Raw genomic sequence first — 7,165 nt, 5'->3', positions numbered from 1 at the left:
TTGGCAGTTTGTTATGTAGCTGTTGGCAGCAATACTCGGCTGTGCACTGAATTTTGTCCCCCCCGCCCCCTCCTCCCCACCGCCCAGTACTCCTGTCAGTTCATGTACTGAAGCCCTAACACCTGGCGAGATGGCATTTGGAGATGAGGCTGTTGGGCAGTAATTAGGATTAGCTTTGAGATAATGAGGTTGTGGCCCTCAGGATGGCATTAGTGGTTTATAAGAAAAGGAAGAGAGGAAGATTTCTCTGTCTGCCATGTGAGCACACAGTGAGAAGGCTGCCGTCTACAAGGCAGGAAGAGGGCTCTCGCAGGAGCCGAATTGGCTGGCACCTTGATATTGGATTCCCAGTCTTCAGAACTGTGAGAAATAAATGTTTGTTCTCCAAGCTGCCCGGTCTGTTATTTTGTGAAAGCAGTCCAAACAGACACATGAATCCGACTAGCGAAGTACAATGGAACCAGGTAGTCACATTCTGAGAATTCCTTCTAAAGACCTTTGTTTTCCAAGAATCTGTTTCAGTATATCTGCCTATTCTCACTTCTCTGTTTCTTCCAGGTTTCACTGGCCCCGTATTTCTCAACTGTTCCCAGCCAAACACCAACAGCAGAAGAGAGAGAACAATGTGCACTACCAGAGTGCTTGGGGGCTTCCCGATGCCGCTTGGACCTACATTTGAAGTCATGATTTGTCTGAGGGTTCATGCTGGGACTCTGGGAAGACCCCCCAATAAACATAACCCCCCCACTCTCTGCTCCCACTCCACTCTCCCTCCCCTTCTGAGGCAAATGACTACTGGGCTTAGTGGGGAGTGGGGTGCAAGGGGACTTTGGGCTCTGAGGAATCCCAGGGGCAAGGTTGACATAAGTTCCATGTGGGTGTGCCTGAACTACCTGGCCTTGAGGAGGTCAAGAGGCAACTGAATGGGTGGGCTGGGTCTTTCCTGCCTTTGACCCTGGACATAGAGGCTTTGACCTCAGCAGAGACTGAATGTCTCTGCTTTTGTGACTGGACCACACAGGTGAGAGTGCAGCTTCCATCAGGGTACATGAAAGCAGGAGCCAACAACGAAAAACAATATCCCCTCTCTGGATCTTGCCTAGAGAGAGGAAGACATGGCAAAAGACGCAGAGCTGTTGGAGGAGACACAAGACAATTTGAATTTAAAAAATATTAGTGTATTGAGGAGGTTTAAATATAGCACAAAAAGACTTTCTGAAGCTAAAAAACACAATTTCCCAACCAAATACAATTCAAGAGATTAATTAAAGGAAAGAAAGATCATCAGGATATCGGATTTAGTATCCTAGGAAAATCAAAGGCAAGAAATATCTTGACATAGAGCAAAAATAAGAAGAGATGGGAAGCAAGTGGAAAAGGATAAGAAGCTTGGAAGGTAGATCCTAGAACTTTGAACTGAGAGTAGTGGGAGCAGAAAGAGGAAAGGAACAACGAAGGAAGGGCAACTATTATACTAACGATAACAGAAGACTTCCCTGAACTGAAGCAAACTTGAGCTTGTTTCTTTTTCTTTTTAAAAATTTTAATAGATTTTATTTTTTAGAGTAGTTTTAGGTTTACAGTAAAATTGAGCAGATGGCACAGAGAGCTCCCATAGCCCCACTCCCCACCTCCCTGGAGCCTCCCTGACCGTCAGCATCCCCCACCAGAGTGTTCGTTGGTTACGGTAAATGAATCTACATTGACCTTATTTTTGACCAAAGTCATGCACAATGACTTGTGTCCATCATTACAGCATCATATAGAGTAACTTCACTTCCCTACAAATCCTCTGTGTTCTGTCTCTCCATCCTCTACCAAGCCCCGGCAACCACTGACTTTTTACTGCCTCCATAGTTTTGCCTTTTCCAAAATGTCATATAATTGGAATCATATAGTATGTAGATTTTTCAGGTTGGTTTTTTTTTCTTCACTTAGTAACATGCATTTAAGGTTCTTCTGTGTTTTTTCATGGCTTGATGTCTCATGTCTTTTCAGCCCTGAATAGTATTCCCTTGCCTGGACATACCATGTTTATATATTCATTCACCTACCGAACGACATCTTAGTTATTTCCAAGTTTTGACAATTATGAATAAACTCCCATAAATATCTGAGTATGGGTGTTTTGTGTGGAGATAAGTTTTCAGTTCTCTTGGGTAAACATTAAGGAGTGCAATTGCTGGATTGTATGGTGAGAGTACGTTCAGTTTCGGAAGAAGCTGCCGAAGGGTCTTGTGGAATGGTTGTGCCATGTCGCGTGCCCCCCAGCAGTGAATGAGAGCCCCTGGGGCTCCACATCATCTCCGGCATTTGGTGTTGTCGGCGCTCCAGATTTTGGCCATGCTCGTAGGTGTGCAGTGCCATCTCATCATTGTGTTACATTGTATCTCCCTGATGGCATGTGATGTGGAGTTCTTTTCATATGCTTGTTTGCCATTTGTATGTCTTCTTTGGTGAGGTGTCTGTTCAGATCTTTGGTGCATTTTACAATTGGGTTGTTTGTTTTCTTAGTGGTGAGTTTGAAAGTTCTTTGCATAATTTTGATTACAGCACTGAGTGTTATATGCAACTGATGAACCACTAAATCCTACCCTTGAAACTAATAATACACTATAAATTAACTAAATTGAATTTAATTAAAACATTTAAAAAAATTTGATGACAGTCTTTTTATCAGATGTCTTTTGCAAATGTTTTCTCCCAGTCTGTGGCTCATCTTATTTTCTTGAAAGTCTGCCTTTTTAAAAGAGTTAGTTATGTTTGAAGCCAATTTGTTGAGAAAAAGCATGTGTCCAGGCATTTTCTAGCAACAATGCAGAACTCTAAGAATAGAGGGAAAAATATTTTTCTAAGTGCCTCTAGGCAGAAAGAATTAGGAAAAAGTCAGCCCTGCTGTGGACTTCACATGTGACCCAGCTGAGGCTTCATCCTCCTTGATATTCCTCTAGGTTCCGGAATGTCTGTCTCTCTTCACATCCCTCCTTTATCTTGGCTTTTCCCCTAATAAATCTTTGTACTCTGAATATAAATATACACATCCAGACCCAACAGTTATACTTCTAGGAACTGAAATCTATAGAAATAAAAACACTGGGAAGTAATAACCCATGTGTAAGGATATCTACTGTGGCAAAAAAAGAAANCACATCCAGACCCAACAGTTATACTTCTAGGAACTGAAATCTATAGAAATAAAAACACTGGGAAGTAATAACACTGGGAAATAAAAACACTGGGAAGTAATAACACTGGGAAGTAACACTGGGTAGTAAGGATATCTACCGTGGCAAAAAAAGAACAAGGTAAATAAAGGGAATACTTACTACCAGGGAAATAGTCCAATAGTTTATGGGATAGATTGAAGTATTGCACAAGCATTAAAGAGGATGAAGGGAAATACACCAGTGGACTTGATAGTGATGCGTGAGAAAATCAAGTGTCAGATAACTGTGTGATATGTTCACAGTACAGGTGTTTATAAATGAAGTATATGGAACTCAAGAATGAAAGCTTAACTAGCACAGGGACTTTATTAATTGTTTACCACATGATCTATAATGCTTAGGAGACCAGTATAAATTTAGAGAAAAAATTAGAAAAGCAGATACCAGATTGAGAGATTACCAGTATTTGTGGTTATATGGCTAAAAGGGGCCCAAGAAAAAAATGGTTTATATATTACCATATTTATGTATTTATGTAATAGTCTATATATGTATGTTTGAAGAAATTTTTTTAATTTTTTTTAAGGTTTATTTATCTTAGAGGGAGAGAGAGAACATGAGTGGGAGGGGCAGAGGGAGAGGGAAAGAGAATCTCAGGCAGACCTCATGCTGAGTGCGTGGAGCCCCACCTGGGGCTTGACGTGGGGCTCAGCTCTGGGCTCGATCTCAGGACCCTGAGATCATGACCTGAACCAAAGGCAGACGCTTAACTGACTGAGCCACTCAGCCACCCCTGAAGACATTTTTAAAAGTAAAACAAACAAAAAGGTTTGTGCAAACTTTACATTCTACTTCATTGTATGTTTATGCTTATATATAATGTTTGTGTTCATTTTAATTAATGAATAAATTAATTTTAATTAATTTAATTTTAGAAGAAAATGTTTTAAATTACTTATATAGAGCTCTCTCAAAAGCTTTATTCTCAATTCAAACAGTGACTGTAGTATTAAAGAATGGTTAATTTTTAGGTGTGGTGATAGTATTGGGGTGATGGTAAACCAAATCCTTGTCTTTGTGAAATACACACCGAAGTATTTACGGATGAACTGAGAGGGTGTCTGGGATGGGCACGTGGAAGAAGACTGACCTGTGCTGACAATTGTTGAAGCTGGGTGATGGGGACATGGAGGCTGTATTATATTATTATAATTATCCTGTTGAAATTATATACTATTATATTATTGAGATCTGCTGCATAAAATGTTTAAAACTGAAAATGTACCATTTTCACGATCAATTCTTTTTATCTAACTCTCAAGCTTGTATTTCATAACAGTAATCTATTCTGGAATGTTCCTTAAATCTGTACTGTTTGCTTTGTACTTGTTAATTCAGATGATTATTTGGTGTACTATTATTACTTCAGAATATAAATAACATCTGCTCACCAGTCAAATTTGAAAGTTACTCTTTATTATTAAGACAAAAAGAAGATCAAACTGAATTTTACCTTCTGTCAGATAATTTTTTCTTTTCCACTTGAAGAGAAATGATAATCCCACCCTATGTTTGAACGTTCTGACCACCACCTGCCTGGCTCCACCTGCCATCTGTGTGGTGCCACAAGTGTGAGAATCACTTTCTGTTCTCTCTACAAATGTCTTAAAATGTAGGCATTTTCAAACCATTCTTTTGTGTTATCTTACAAACAAAGTCCTTTCAACAGCCAATCAATCCATCACCCAACAGAGGCATCCACTGACTGACTCACTCAATCATTAGTGGCACTACACTGTAGTCAAGGAGATGAGTCGAATAAATTATCATGTCTGATAAGATGGGGTAAGGGCTCAATGTATGGAGAGACTGCACGTGCTGAAGCTGGTCCTCTAGTAGGTTCCTTTCCCTCTATCTTTTCTTTCCCAAGGTCAAACAGTTTCCCACAGCATTCTTTCTAACTCTATGCTTAGGATGGTCTGAGGACAATATGTGGCTCAAAGCTAATACATGGAAGATTTCCATTTTTGTGATTTATAAGGAATTTATGTATTTGGCCATTCAGATGACCAAAATATATTTCTCATATATATTTGGCCTTCATCCATTTTTCCTAGATCCTAGCCCCTGAAACTTTTAGAATCTCCTGAGGCATGAGAGCAATGGGAACATCTTTTGTCATATATTAAATATACATGTAATATTTTGTCTCTTGTCCTCAGTTCCTGAAAATGCTTTGGAGTCATGAAGGTGACATGGGTCTCTTGTTATCCATAACAAGCCCTTTTCCATCACAACTGAGTTTACGTTTGTGGGGTGACCTGGAAAACACTCAAGGATGGGGGCTGATTGCCAAGGGGAACCAGAAGTGAATAGAGGGTTGGAGCTTTCAGGCTCACACTCTGATTTCTGGGGAATCGATCACCACACCAATGGCCAATGATTTAATCACTCATACCCATGTAATGAAGCCTCCATAAAGACCCACAAGGAGGGGGTTCAGTGAGCTTCCAGACTGGGGAACCAAGACACTTCTACTTGACGAGTTCTATAAGAACAGGGCTCCTTTATTTGGGACCTTGCTCTGTGTATCTCTTCATCTGGCTGTTGATTTGTATCCTTCAATAGCATTTCTAATAAATCTAGTGAGTAAATGGGTTTTCTGAGTTCTGCGAGCCACTGTAGCGAATTAACCAAACTCAAGGAGGAACCTCTGATTTATAGCCAGTTGGTCAGAAGCACACATAACAACCCGGGCTTGTGACTGTCGTCTGAAGTGGAGGGCGGTCTGGTGGGACTGAACCCTTTACCTGTGGAATCGATGCTGTCTCCAGGTACATAGGGGTAGGTAGTGTCAAATTGGAGTTGAATGGTGGGACACCCAGCTGGTGTCTTGGAGTGTTGCTTGGTGGTGTGGGGAGAACCACACCCCACATGTTGGAACTGTGGGTGCAGAGCCCTTAATTTCCTCAGGCCATCTCATTTCCCTGTCCTTGAAACTGACCTGCTCTACTGACTACGGGAAATCCCACTGAGCTTAAGTAGGAGACGGGACTTTTATTAACACGGAAGTGGGACAATTCCTCGCTGTCTCCTGACAAACAGCACATCTACTTCCAAGGGAGCTTCTTACTCAAGGGAAGTTACGTCAGAATAGCGCGAGTGTGCTGGGAGAGGTTCTTTGTTTTCATTGAGAGAGTCGTCCGGATAGGAAAAACGGGTAGCAGAGCTAAATCAGAAATTCTTAAGGCATTTGAAATCCACTTGGTTTGAGCTTCAATCTGGTTGCAGCCTGTGGCCACTGAGAGTGATTGTTCTGAAGGTCTGAATCTCTGCGTTTTCTGTTGGTCTAATTGTTTTCAAAGCCTATATCTTGACTGATCATATAACTCAGTTGGTATAATCTTTCAGGGTTTCCTAGTGAGGCGTTTTTGTTAGGATGCCTGTAGACAGCAGAACACCTTAATAAAATGGCTTACACATTAAGGTTTAGCCCCTTCCATAACGCAGGCACCCCTATTTATTTTATTTTATTTTATTTTTAATTTATTTATTTTTTATTTTTTTAAAATCCTTTGGGACTTTATTGAACTGCTGCAGTACATCATTAGTTTTTGATGTAGTGCTCCATGATTCATTGACCCCTATTTATTTTATAATTCAATTGACTTTTGACTGACTACCTTCACTCATTTTGCCCACCCCTCACTCCCTGCCTCTGGAAACCACCAATCTGTTCTCTGTTTCTGTGGTTGGTTTTATTTTTAGACTCCACATGTAAGTGAGATCATACAGTAGTTATCTTTCTTTGTCTGACTTATTTCATTTAGCAGAATGAATGCTTTCAAGGTCCATCCATATTGTCAAAAGCAGCAGGATTTCCTTTTTTATGGTTGGATAATATTCCATTGAATATATATACCACATTTTCTTTATCTATCATCTGATGATGGACACTTGGGTTGCTTTCACCTCTTGGCTATTGTAAATAATGCTGC

The 7,165-nt window shown here is 40.5% G+C and overlaps 1 protein-coding gene across 1 annotated transcript in view; it reads left to right on the top strand.

Moving 5' to 3' along the window:
• LOC105240244 overlaps positions 1-7,165 on the top strand; it is a 113,241-nt gene that overhangs the window by 36,739 nt on the left and 69,337 nt on the right. The window lies entirely within an intron of this gene.

The sequence above is a fragment of the Ailuropoda melanoleuca genome, chromosome 10 (genome assembly GCF_002007445.2).
Source record: "Ailuropoda melanoleuca isolate Jingjing chromosome 10, ASM200744v2, whole genome shotgun sequence".
NCBI lineage: Eukaryota > Metazoa > Chordata > Mammalia > Carnivora > Ursidae > Ailuropoda > Ailuropoda melanoleuca.
The sequence above is the reverse complement of the archived record's forward strand: the minus strand, read 5'-3'. Positions and strand labels throughout refer to the sequence as shown.